Raw genomic sequence first — 14,279 nt, 5'->3', positions numbered from 1 at the left:
CACAGAGAAAACATGAATAAAGAAACTAATCACAACAGTGCATATACCCAACAGTAAACAAATAAACACCCCAAGAGGCAGCACAAAGGTTAAGGGCAGTCTCTAGATAGCCTGAGTTAAAATTCTGGCTTTGCCATTAACTTAGCTTTGTGAATAAGGGAAACTTTCTATATTTCTTGGTGCCTCAGTTTTATCTGTGAAATGATGATAATGATAGCATAGATTTCACAGGGTTGTGTAAAGTAAGTAAGTTAACCCATTCAGCACTTTTAACAGTGCCTATAACAGCTCACCTGCAAAAATATTAATTATTATGATTTCTACATTGAAATGTCATATGCATAATCAAGAGTCATTCTTATGCTGGTCTGTATGATGGCCAGGAAGGATTCCAAGCAGGAACCAGTGATAGCTTTTTACAAGCATTGCTTCCTAAAGCAAGTTTCTATGAGCTACTAAGGGACATTTCTGAGTTGGATTTTTTCACCATTCCTGAATGTCTTTAGTCCCTGTGCAAATTCATGAACAAGGAAAATGTATAGTATGGACAAAGGGAATGCGGTTAGGAGACATGAATGGACAAGTCATAAATACTTCTCCTCCACAGTGAACTCTAGCAATTTCTCATGTGTCAGAGTGTTTAAAGATTAAAGAAGGAGAAAAATGCTTAAACAAAAGAATATACTGAGGAATCACATGGGGTTCAAGACAAGAAGGCACGGAAGCAAAGGTTTAGACCTCAGAAAGATTTTATGTTTAAAACCATAAATAGATCTGGATGAAGAACTCAACCTCACGTAACTAGTTAATACAAGACTTGCATTAATTCATAATGACTATCTCAGTTTCTTTGGATTTTCTGTTTGTTTTTTAACATACGAGGAACCACATAAAAATCACTATTGCTTCATTTATCCTTAATAATTTTGAAGTTACAGTTATCTTATTAAATTGAGCTTATATTCTTATGCTTTACTAGATGTTTTAGTGGTGATAAAAACAGTGTGAAAGACTTAACAGAAATAAGGTGATACAATGACAGGAGTACTTTATAGGTATTCTGCATTTCTCTTTTCTCATAGGCAAAACTGGAATCATATCTATACCTTCTACTTTGCAGAGTTAGTGTAAAGGGCCAACAGAGTATTTCATATTAAAGCCCCATAATGTAAGGGCTTTACAATCACCCAGAAACTGACTACTCTAAAGAGTGGTCCACAGGCTAGCACCATGAGAATCATCTGGGCACGTGTTAGACATGCTGAATCTCAAGCCACAACCTAGAACAGGGGTGGGCAACCCCTGGCACACGTGCCAAACATGGCATGCCAGTAACTTTTGCTGGCACGCGAAACCCTCTCTTATAATCTTCCATTTACAAGTTTTGTGAACATTTGAATGACTTAAATGTTAAATTACAAGGAACTGGCAAGACACTTGATGTTATGTTTGGTTACAGAAAGGCTTTTGAAAAGAAACTGGAAGTCTTTAAGAGGGATGTGGATGGTGAGAGATTTAGATATTTCCCAAACCTCAAGAGGCACATCAAAGACCCCCAAAAGATGACAGAACAGACTGTCAAAGCCTTCAAAAGCTGTTTTTAAACATCATCAAGTCAACTATTGAGCAGTTCTTCTCAAGATTTGGGAAATTCAGAGAACTGGAAGAGACAGCAAAATTCACGAGGTTTCCAGACAGCATGAAACTAGAGGAACTAAACTTACAAATGTTTTCATAGATAGACATGGCTGACTTTGAAATGAAGTTGACTGAATTTCAGAGTAGCTCCATTTGGAAGCAGAAATTTATTGACCTTAGAGTTGACTTGGAAAACATTGAAAAAAAGCAATTAGAGACAGGAATACCAGAGAGAAGTGTCAAAAACGAACTATTATGGACTTGGAATGCAATTCCAGAAATTTTTTTCTGTTTAAAAAACTTTGCAACAGAGTTACTCTCCATGTTTTTATCCACATATGCTTGTGAATCTTTGTTCTCAGTGATGAATTTTGTTAAGTCTCCTAATAGGAGTAGCCTGGTGGATGAAAGTAGTAGCTTGTAACAAGAAGATATAACCCTGGTAAACATATATGCACCCAATGCAGGAGCACCCAAATTCATAAAAAAAACTCCTGGAAGATATCAAAGGAGAGATCGACAACAATACAATTATAGTAGGGAACTTTAATACACCACTGACATCACTGGATAAGTCCTCTAGACAAACAATCAGCAAAGAAACAGCAATCCTAAATGACTCACTAGATCAGAGGGACTTAATTGACATCTTCAGAACACTTCACCCCAAAGCCGTGGAATATACATTCCTCTCAGGTGCTCATGGGACATATTCAAAAATAGACCACATATTGGGTCACAAGCAAAGTCTCCACAAATTCAAGAAGATTGAAATCATAAAAAGCATCTTCTCAGACCACGATGGCATAATGTTAGAAATAGACTACAATAAAAACAACCCAAAATACTCAAACACTTGGAAGCTGAATAGCATGTTATTCAATATTGATTGGGTTACCAATGAGATCAAAGAATAAATTAAAAACATCCTGGACACAATGACAATGAAAATACAACAATCCAAAACCTATGGGACACAATGAAAGCAGTCCTGTGAGGGAAGTTTATAGCTAGCTCTACAGGCCTATCTCAAAAAACAAGAAAAAATGGAAGTAAATCATCTAACTCTTCAACTCAAAGAATTAGAAAGAGAGCAACAAGAAAACGCCAGAGTGAGCAGAAGGAAGGAGATAATAAAGATCAGAGCAGAAATAAATGACATAGAGACCAAAAAAACAATACAGAAAATCAATGAAACCAAGAGCTGATTCTTTGAAAGGATAAACAAGATTGACAAACCTATAGCCAGGCTCACCAAGAAGCAAAGAGAGAGGACCCAAATAAACCAAATCAGAAATGATAGAGGCGAAATAACAACAGACCCCACAGAAATACAAATGATTGTTAAACAATACTACGGACAACTCTACTCCAACAAACTAGACAACCTGGAGGAAATGGACAAATTCCTAGAAAAATACAACATTCCAAAACTCAATCAGGAAGAATCTAAAAATCTCAATAGGCCAATAACTATGGAAGAAATTGAAGCAGTCATCAAAAAGCTTCCAGCAAACAAAAGCCAGGACCAGGCGGCTTCACAGGGGAGTTTTACCAAACTTTCAAGGAAGAACTGAAACCTATCCTCCTCAGACTACTACAAAAAATTCAAGAGGAAGGAACACTTCCAAGCTCATTCTATGAAGCCAGCATCACCCTAATACCAAAACCAGGTAAAGACAACACAATGAAAGAGAATTACAGGCCAATATCCCTCATGAACATAGATGCCAAAATCCTCAACAAAATCTTAGCAAATCAGATCCAGCAGTACATCAGAAGGATCATACACCATGACCAAGTAGGATTTATCCCAGGGATGCAAGGATAGTATAACATCCGTAAATCAATAAACGTCATACATCACATAAACAAATTGAAAGAAAAAAACGACATGGTCATATCAATTGATGCAGAAAAAGCATTCGACAAAATCCAACACCCATTTTTGATAAAAACTCTCAGCAAGGTGGGAATAGAATGATCATACCCCAACATAATAAAAGCCATATAAGACAGGCCCACAGCCAATATCATACTCAATGGACAAAAACTAACACCATTTCCCCTAAGAACAGGAACAAGACAGGGATGCCCATTCTCACCACTCCTGTTCAACATAGTCCTGGAAGTATTAGCCATTGCAATTAGACAAGAAGAAGAAATAAAAGGCATCCAAATTGGAAAAGAGGAAGTAAAACTGTCCTTATTTGCAGACGACATGATATTATACATACAAACCCTAGAGACTCCATCAAAAAACTACTAGACTTAATACATGAATTTGGCAATGTAGCAGGATACAAAATTAACCCCAAGAAATCTGAGGCATTTCTATACACCAATAGTGAACTTTCAGAAAGAGAGATTATAAAAACAATCCCATTTACCGTCGCACCAAAATAATTAAGCTACCTAGGAATAAACTTAACTAAAGAGGTTAAAGACCTCTACTCAGAAAACTACAGGACGTTGAAAAAAGAGATAGAGGAAGACATAAACAGATGGAAGAACATACCATGTTGTTGGATTGGTAGAACCAACATCATTAAAATGTCCATACTACCCAAAGCAATCTATAAATTCAACACACTTCCCATTAAAATACCAATGGCCTACTTCAAAGATCTAGAACGAACTCTCCAAAAATTCATCTGGAATAAAAAAAGACCCCGAATAGCTGCAGCGATCCTGAGAAAGAACAAAGTAGGTGGGATCTCAATACCAGATATCAAGCTGTATTACAAAGCCACTGTTCTCAAAACTGCCTGGTACTGGCACAAGAACAGACATATAGATCAATGGAATAGAATAGAGAATCCAGAAATTAGCCTGAACCAATATGCTCAATTAATATTTGACAAAGGAGGCAAGAACATACAATGGAGCCAAGATAGTCTCTTCAATAAATGGTGTTGGGAAAATTGGACAGATATATGCAAGAAAATGAAACTAGACCACCAACTTACACCATACACAAGAATAAACTCAAAATGGATAAAGGACTTAAATGTACGACAGGAAACCATAAAAATTCTAGAAGAATCCAAAGGCAACAAAATCTCAGACATATGCCGAAGCAATTTCTTCACTGATACAGCTCCTAGGGCAGTTGAAACTAGAGAGAAAATGAACAAATGGGACTACATCAAAATAAAAAGCTTCTGCACAGCAAAAGAAACCATCAACAAAACAACAAGAAAACCCACTGCGTGGGAAAACATATTTGCCAACGTCATATCTGATAAGGGCCTAATCTCCAAAATTTATAGGGAACTCATACAACTTAACAAAAGGAAGATAAACAATCCAATCAAAAAATGGGCAAAGGATCTAAATAGACACCTTTCAAAAGAAGACATTCAGAAAGCCAAGAGAAATATGAAAACATGCTCAAAGTCACTAATCATCCGAGAGATGCAAATCAAAACAACAATGAGATACCATCTCACACCTGTCAGAATGGCTATCATCAACAAATCAACAAACGACAAGTGCTGGAGAGGATGTGGAGAAAAAGGAACACTTGTGCAGTGCTGGTGGGAATGCAGACTGGTGCAGCCACTATGAAAGACAGTATGCAGTTTCCTCAAAAAACTGGAAATGGAACTCCCATTTGACCCTGTGATCCCACTTCTAGGAATATATCCCAAGAAACCAGAAACACCAATCAGAAAGGATATGTGCACCCATATGTTCATAGCAGCACAATTCACCATAGCTAAGATCTGGAAACAGCCTAAGTGCCCATCAGATGAATGGATTAGAAAACTGTGGTACATCTACACGATGGAATACTATGCTGCTGTAAAAAAGAAGGAACTCTTACCATTTGCAACAGCATGGATGGAACTGGAGAGCATTATGCTAAGTGAAATAAGCCAGTCAATGAAGGAAAAATACCACATGATCTCACTCATTCATGAATAATAAAGACCATTACAAACTTTTGAACAATAATAGATACAGAGGCAGAGCTGCCTCAAACTGACTGTCAAGCTGCAGTGGGAAGGCCAGGGAGGGTTGGGGGGCAGGAGGGGGGGGGGGGTAAGAGATCAACCGAAGGACTTATATGCATGCATATAAGCATAACTAATGGACATAAGACACTGGGGGGTAAGGGAGGCCAGGGGATTGTCAAGGGCGGGGGGTGGGGGGAGAAAGGACACATATGTATTACCCTTTGTAATACTTTTAGCAATAAAAAAAAAGAAAGTAGTAGCTTGTGCATATCTCTGAAGGTCACGAAATATAAACCTGATGTAAAATCTCTATCATCAGTGATGTAGCAGCAAAAGTCCCACTAATAATATCAAACGGAGTCATAAAGTTTTCTGTCGGACTATCAGTGTACATGTATACATTAAAAAATAAATGTATTTTTCATCATCATACACTGTGTTTTTGTCGCTCAAATGAATTTTATTATTTCTTCAAGGTTCTTCACATATGTACACCTTTAGAGATATCAAGTAGGCCTAACATGTTCTCAAGAAATTAGTGTTGGCACGCAGAAGAATTTTCAGTCAGAGATTTTGCTCGTTTTGGCGCGCACTCACAAAAAGGTTGCTCACCCCTGACCTAGAACTACTTGATAAAAATCTGTATATTTTTAATATACATATTTTTTATTGATTTCAGAGGAAGGGATAGATTTTTTAAATAATAAAATAAATCTAAGAGACATGATAAAGTTTTTTTGTTGCTGTTGTTTTGTTTTTTAATTACAAAACTCTGTACCTAAATATAGAGAAAAAGGTGGGGGGAAATGCTCAGTATTCAATCCTGGATGACTTGAAAAGTAATGTAAAAATATACATATTGGGTAGCAAAGTTGTATTTAGAACAAAATAAAATAATTTCAGTTTTGAATGGTGAAATCAAGTCTCCTAAATCACTTGAGAAGGTACTAGTTAACTGAGAGTTAAAGGCAAGAAATTAGAAACATATTGGTCAGAGGAAAGGTTAAAGTCTTACCTATATTTTCAAAAAAGAATCAAATTAAAAAAAATTAAAATGTTTCCTCTTGTTGGCAAAAAGTGAATATATGGTTGTTTTATATAACTCAGAGGGGCTTTTAAAAACCCAACATAAGCCCTAGCCAGTTTGGCTCAGTGGATAGAGCATTGGCCTGCGGACTGAAGGGTTCCAGGTTCCATTCTGGCCAAGGACACATGCCTGGGTTGCGGGCTCGATCCCAGTGCGGGGAATGCAGGAGGCAGTTGGTCAATGATTCTCTCTCATCATTGATATTTCTCTCTCGCTCTCTCTCTCTCTCCTCCTTTCTCTCTGAAATCAATAAAGAAATATATTTTTAAAATAAATAAATAAAAACCCAACATAAAACATTTTTCATTATAGAAGCATAGTTGTATAAACATAATATATAGCATATTACTTCATTGCACTTATTCAGATTTTGAAAAAGTGTTAAATATGGCTTCATCATTACCTTATAATTCACCCACCTTCCTGAAACACAGCTCTTAGTAATATGTAACATTCTTTAAAAACAATGTCTAATGGTAAATACTAAAACCTTTGTGCAAAGTGCACCAGAGGTTAATTATCCACCACACAAATATACAACAGATATCCTTTGGGGCTTTTTCAAAGCCACAGACTTTTCTCCCTTTTGTGTTCACTTCCTGTCAAGTTTGACCTTTCAAAAGAACACCAAAGAAGCTTAAAATATTTTTTATGAGTTTGTAAAAAAAAAAAAAGTTATTCATTATAACTGTAGTGATGTATAAAACAGGTCTTCATTTAAAATTTGGAAAAATAATTAAAAAAATATTTTTAATCTTTTCTTATATAAAAGTGCTTTGGCCAAGTATTTGTATAACTGAACGAAGAAACTTGCTAATGTTTGGTGACTAGAGAAAAATAGTATGACAAAATCCAATTTAATGAGTCAGATATATTTGACAACATTTAAAGGCGAGTCAACTTTCTTATGACTTATTAAAACTTAACACAAGAAAATAATTAATAACTAGCACTTCCAGCTATGCTTTTCATATAGTAATTACGTAGCCCTCTGAAACAGTATTATTCAGAAGATAGAATGCATTTAATATAGGAAGACAGAAATGATACCCTAAATATTCTTTAAGTACACATATTTATAAATACTTTATGAATCATTAAATACTACATATAACTCTTCCAGCCATGATGAAGGGGCAGAGACTAATTTGTCTTAAACAACTACAAAATCAGACAATATACATGAAACAACAGTTTTCAGACACTGAACAATAGGCAGCATAGGACAGTAATCCCTGAGAGAGAAAAAACAAATGGTATACCCCCACTATCTGGAGTTCCCAGGCTACAATGCAAGCAGGACAAACTGAAATAGAGCTTAATGGTCTCCCTGGCTGAGGAAACAGAGTTGAGAATTCAAGGAAGCCGAGACAGCTAAAATTAGCTGGATAGACTACCAAACAGGTAAGATTTAAATAGAGAGAGGTGAAAAGAGAGAGCTGCAGGGTTTTGCAGAGGGTTACTCTTAAGTCTTCAGCTGAATACAGATCAATGCATTCATGTGAGGAAACTACCCAAAGCCAGGGAAAGAGCCATTGGAAGAAGCAGAACCATTGGAGGAGCTGACACAGGGCCAGGAAGAGTTCTGATTTCCACCAGCCAGAGTGGAAAACCTTGTAATGTATGGGACATCAGGAAGAGTACTCAGAAGAACACTGCCTCAATATTGGGGAAAAATTAGTCACAGATTAAAGAGTGCTCTGGCTTTATCTAAAAACACCACCAACAAAAGCCTTAAAAGAATCACACTGCTTCTAAGTGACTAAATTGTGTACCAAGACACAGCTTAAGAATAGTGAAAGGAATATGAAAATATCTAGGAACCAATAAGGTAAAATTCACAATGTCTGGCAGGCAAAAGAGCATAAAAAATAACACCCTAAAAAAGGAGAAATATCAGTCAGTAGAAACAAACTCAAAAAGACATAGATGTTAGAATTAGTAGATAGGGATTTCAAAACAGTTATTATTGGCTATGTTCTGTATGTTCAAGAAGGTAAAGGAAAGCACAAACATGTTAGAGACATGGAAGAAATACAAGACTCAAACTTTTAGAGATAAAAACATAGTGTCTAAGATTAAAAATACAGTAGGATAAGAAGATTACACATTTTAGAAGAAAAAATTAGTGTCCAGCTGGCGTGGCTCAGTGGTTGAGTGTCGACTTATGAACTAGGAGGTCACAGTTCGATTCCTGGTTAGGGCACATGCTCAGGTTGTGGGCTCGATCCCCAGTGCGGGGCATACAGAAGGCAACTGATGAATAATTCTCTCTCATCATTGATATTTCTATGTCTCTTTCCCTCTCCCTTCCTCTCTGAAATCAATAAAAATGTTAAAATTTTTTCAAAAAGAAAAAATTAGTGAACTTGAAGACTTAGATATGTAAACTATCCAAAATGAAACAAAGGAAATTAACATCTGGAGAAAAAAAAAAGAACACAGTATCTGTGAGCTACAGGACAACGTCAAGTGATCTAATTCATGTATGATTGGAATCCCTGAAGGAAGGTGTGGATGGAGTCAACAAAAATATTTTAAGAAAATAATAGTCAAAATTTCCAAATTTGATGTAATCTAAAAGCCCACATAATGAAAAGAACTCTAAGCAAAAGAAACCTGAAGAAAACTAAACCAAGACATATCATAATCAAACCGCCTTAAATCAGTGAGAAAGAGAAAATAATAAAGGCAGGCAGAAAGTAAAGTCCCATTACCTACAGAAAAATTAATAAAAAGCAGATTTCATTAGAAACAATGCAAGCAGAAAACAGTAGAGCAACATTTTTTAAGAAAGAAAAAACTTGTCAACCTAAAATTCTATATTCAGCAAAATATCTTTCAAAAACAAAAGTGATGTAAAGATGATATCTGGACATTAAACAGCTGAAAACATTTATCACAGAAAACAATACATACCAGATGGAAATTGGATCTACATAAGGGATGGAGAGCACTTGAGTGGTAAATATGTGGGTAACTAAAAATACTTCTTTTACTCTCTTTTGAAAGGTAACTGATGTTTTAAAGCAAAAGTAACGTATTGTGGGGCTTATAACTTAGGTTGAGGTAAAACATGACACAAAGGTTGTGACAGCACAAAGGTTGGGAAAAGGGAAATGGAAATATACTCTTCCAAGGTTCTTATAATATATGTCAAGTGGGGTAATACTATAAACTAATGGAAGATAAAGATGTATATTATAAATCATAAAACAGCCAATTACAAAATAAAACAAAATGATTAAGTATATAGTAAGCCTATAGAGAACATAAAATGGAATAAAAAATATTCAATCAAAAAGAAGGCAGAAAAAAAGGAAAGGAGGAACAAAGAAGAGATAGAACAAATGGAAAAAAGGTAGTAAGATAGAAAATTTAAACCTAACCAAACCAATAACAATATTAAATGTAAATGTTGTAAGCATCCCTTAATTGAAAAGCAGGGATTGTCAGACTGGATTAACTACATGCTGTCTATAAGAAACCTACTTTAAGTATAAAGACAAAAATAGGTTACAACAAAACGAATAGGAAAAGCTCTGCTATGCTAATATTGATGAAAAGAAAACCTGAGTGATTTTACTAATATCAGATAAAGTAATTTTTAGAGCAAAGAATATAATCAGAGATAAAGAGGTTCATTTTGTAATGATTAAGGATTAAATTCATCAAGAAGACATTACAATTCTATTTGTTTATGCACCCAAATTCCATAGGTAAGACACTGGACTAGGTATTGTGAGAGAGATTTTTTTTAAAAGTAAGACAGAAACCCAGCCGGTGTGGCTTAGTTGTTGAGAATGGACCCATGAATCAAGAGGTCACAGGTTTGATTCCTGGTCAGGGCAAATGCCCAGATTGCAGCTCAATCCCCAGAAGGGGGCGTGCAGGAGGCAGCCAATAAATGTTTCTCTCATCAATGTTTCCATCTCTCTATCCCTCTCCCTACCTCTCTCTCTAAAGTCAATAAACACATATTTTAAAAAGTAAGACAGAAGTTTAGCTTTTCAAGATCTCGCTAACCATCTGCCCCTCTTATTTTCTATCTATTTTTTCTTTTTTTCAAACTCCTTTGGAGGACCTTGCTAATCTTTTTAATTTCTGCCGGAAGCCGGTCCATCCTTGCTGCTTGACAGAGTTGCTGCAGGGAAGAAACATCTGCACAGCATATGTCTCAAGGGACCTGGTGTATATGGCATAATGTTCTTAATATGTTTGCTCCCCTTCTTGGCGCTATGTGTTTTAACCAAGGTCACCTCTCCGAGAAAGGTTGTTTCCCCAGGTAGGGATTTTTCCCTGAAGTTAGGGAGGGAATAAAATCCCTTAACTAAGTGCCAGGCGGGTAGTTAATCACTTTAACTGTGAACAATCACGATTAAGCTACATAATCTTTACTCCCTGGATTGGAGATAAGAAATGCCTTTGGAATAGAAATTGACAGGATTAAAATCAACTGGTATAAATACAGATGTAACAAGACAATAGAAGACAGAACCTGGCAACCGAACCTGGCTGGAGAATCTGGAGAACCTGGCTGGAGAACCTAGCTAGAGAACATGGCTACAGAACCTGGCTGGAGAACCTAGACAGAACTTGGCTGGAGATCCTGGCTAGAGATCCTGGCTAGGCTGCTGATCAACTGAACGCTGTCTCCATGTCCTTCATTCTTTGCCGACTCTGTCCACACCTTTGGGAACCCCTGGACCTGCTGGGGCTGGACCCCAACAAATTTCCTGGTTCAGTCACACATTGAAAACTTTGGTTTCTAGTTCACATTCCTTTTTTCTATCACATGTACTGGGTGACTTCATTGTTCACTCAGCCTCTTTGTTCCTTGACCTCCTCTTTTCCAATGGCCTTCATCTTCATTCCAATTCAGTCATGCACTCCCTAGATTATTTCTAAGAATACAGTAAATTACCCAGAAATGTTCTATCTCTGGAATATTAAGTTGAAACATCTGACTCTCTGAACAACCTCTTCCTTTCATCCTCATTGTCACTGCCATTTCATAAAAAGCTCATGTTTTTCAAAATCTCTCCCTTCTTCAGCAATCTCCTGTTTCCTATATTGTAGCTGAAACTCCAAACCTTAACCTTTTAGTTACTCTCTTGAGGAGACAGAGGGAAGCTAGATAGACAGGGACTGGGACCATGGGGGTAGGGGAAGGAATAAACTCAGGGAACACATCTAGGTGTGAAGCATGATGGCAACCATGCTTGGTGGGAATTGCTGTTTAATATTTTAATACTGCTGACTTGGCTTCTGTCATTATTTGCTTGCTAAAATAATAGAAAAGTTATTTTGATTTTCTGAATTATATAAATCATCCCATTCGATTGAATACCCTATTGATTGTAATTTGAATATCCCATTGGTTGTGGTCATACTGGTTTTAGAAAACACATTCCTCTGTACCTGGAGACCAGGACTGTACAATTACTCTAAATTGCCCCAGTGGCTCCAGATAATGTATTTCCGTTGACTCAGTGGTCCCAAGATCCGATGGCTCCAGATAATGTGTTTCCGTTGACTCAGTGGTTCCCAGACCCGAAACTATAATTAATCTTTATAGATAACTAATAGGCTCAATCTAGCTTCTGTAACAAACTGCTTTTTTGCAAACCAGGTTCCTCATTCCTAACCCCAAGATGTAATCAATACCTTTGTGATTTTTGCCTATATAAATCTGGTGTTTTGGCCATTTAAGGACTACGAGATTTGGAGAGCAAAATGTCCCCTTGTAGTCCCGGCTTCGAAATAAATGTGACTCCTTAATTCGACTTCTTGAGGCGTCCTTGTGTGATTCACAGGGTACAATACAACAGGTGGAGTTACTAAGGCACCCCAACTGAGTGGGGAAGGAAGGGCGAGTGAAGAAGACATGAGCTTTAAAATGTATGAATGTTGCTAAGATAGGCAGCTTACAGATAACCAATAACAAGACAGTGAGGCGTATAACTAATCCCAAGAATGTTATTAAGGCAGAATTATTTGAAAAGACCAATTAGGAGCTAGCAAGGCTATATGTACCCCCTAAATTAAAAGGCATGCACTTCCTCTCCCCCTCCTCCTTCCCCCTAGCACACAATAGCTTCCTGATGTTCCTGTGGCAGGGAAGCACATCTCCTGCCCCCACGTGGCTTACAGCTATGTGGGGCTCTACACATGGACTAATACTAACACCTGACTGTAACATGGAAAGGAAGCTTTGGACACTGGCCTGCTCCTGGAACTCCAGCTGCACCTTTTCCAGGATGGCTTCTCTCAATAAACTTTGGTTCCATTAACTGGTTTGGTCCGCAACTTCATTCTTCAATTTGGTGAGACAACAAACTGGGACTCAACAACCCACATTTCGGTTTCACTCTGATCAACTTCCTCATCTTACTTGCCCCATTAATCATTCTATTGCATCTGCTTAGCCAAACCATAATATTCTGGTTCAATTTAGTTCACCTTATTTTATTTTATTTTATTTTATTGACTTTTTACAGAGAGGAAGGGAGAGGGATAGAGAGTTAGAGACATCGATGAGAGAGAAACATCGATCAGCTGCCTCCTGCACAGCCCCAACTGGGGATGTGCCCACAACCAAGGTACATGCCCTTGACCAGAATCGAACCTGGGACCCTTCAGTCCGCAGGCTGACGCTCTATCCACTGAGCCAAACCGGTTAGGGCAGTTCACCTTTTCTAAGTCCTACACCAGACTGCTAGGTGATGCCCCCCCCCCCCAAAAAAAATAATACCACCACACAGAGTTGGGGTGGCACTACAAAATTAGAATTTCTACACTCAAAACTGCCTTCAGTGCAATCCTCTTGTCTTTCACCAGTCAGCTCTCTATTGTTCTCCTTAGCAACAATTTCAAATTGTGTCTGCACTCCTCAAACTTCTGATTATACCACTTTACACTCCTCACCTTGATAGGGGCAGAAACAGAACATTGGGGACCAGCTATAATAATAAGACATATTAATCATGCTCTGTTAACCATGATTGTTTTGTTCTGATTAAAGAAAGCACATTCTAATCTGGCTGGGAGTTGCATGTGGGAACTGGGAGCTCACCTGGAAATTCGGCCCATCCTCCATATCCAGGAGCTGCCTATTATCATGGAAAGGTTAACAACCTTGTTGCAGGAACCAGAGGCACCAGCCCTTTGCAAACACCCAGCCCTTTGCATACCTGCAGGCCTTTACAAACCCCCAGCCTGCATTACCTGTAAATTGCCCATTTTGTATACCCATTATTATCCCTTTTGCCTACTTCCCCATGTAATCTTCATCCTTCTACCCTATATAAGCATCTGGCTTATGTTGGGGGCAAAGCAGATTTTTGTGGATGACCCGCTGCTCTCCCATACTGCCTGCATTATAGGAATAAACATTTATATATAATTCAACCCTGTCTCTGCTAAATTGGCTCAAGAAGTGACAGGCAGCTCAGAACCATTGATTGTCTGGTTACAACCCCACTCATGTACCTACAGCTCAGCAAATTACCTCAGCTCTATTTTTTTCTTTAAGCCACTAAATCGACAGACACTTCCTCAATTTCCTGCCATGGCTTCCACATACAACTTTG

At 37.6% G+C, this 14,279-nt stretch overlaps 1 protein-coding gene across 5 annotated transcripts in view; it reads right to left on the bottom strand.

Annotated features, from left to right (window-relative positions):
• Positions 1-14,279, bottom strand: part of RB1 (RB transcriptional corepressor 1) — a 203,191-nt gene that overhangs the window by 57,169 nt on the left and 131,743 nt on the right. The window lies entirely within an intron of this gene.

Source organism: Myotis yumanensis, unplaced genomic scaffold (assembly GCF_028538775.1).
Source record: "Myotis yumanensis isolate MYYU_CA2020_CCGP unplaced genomic scaffold, mMyoYum1.0.hap1 SCAF_3, whole genome shotgun sequence".
In the NCBI taxonomy this organism is placed as follows: domain Eukaryota; kingdom Metazoa; phylum Chordata; class Mammalia; order Chiroptera; family Vespertilionidae; genus Myotis; species Myotis yumanensis.
This window is presented reverse-complemented; position numbering and strand designations above follow the sequence as displayed.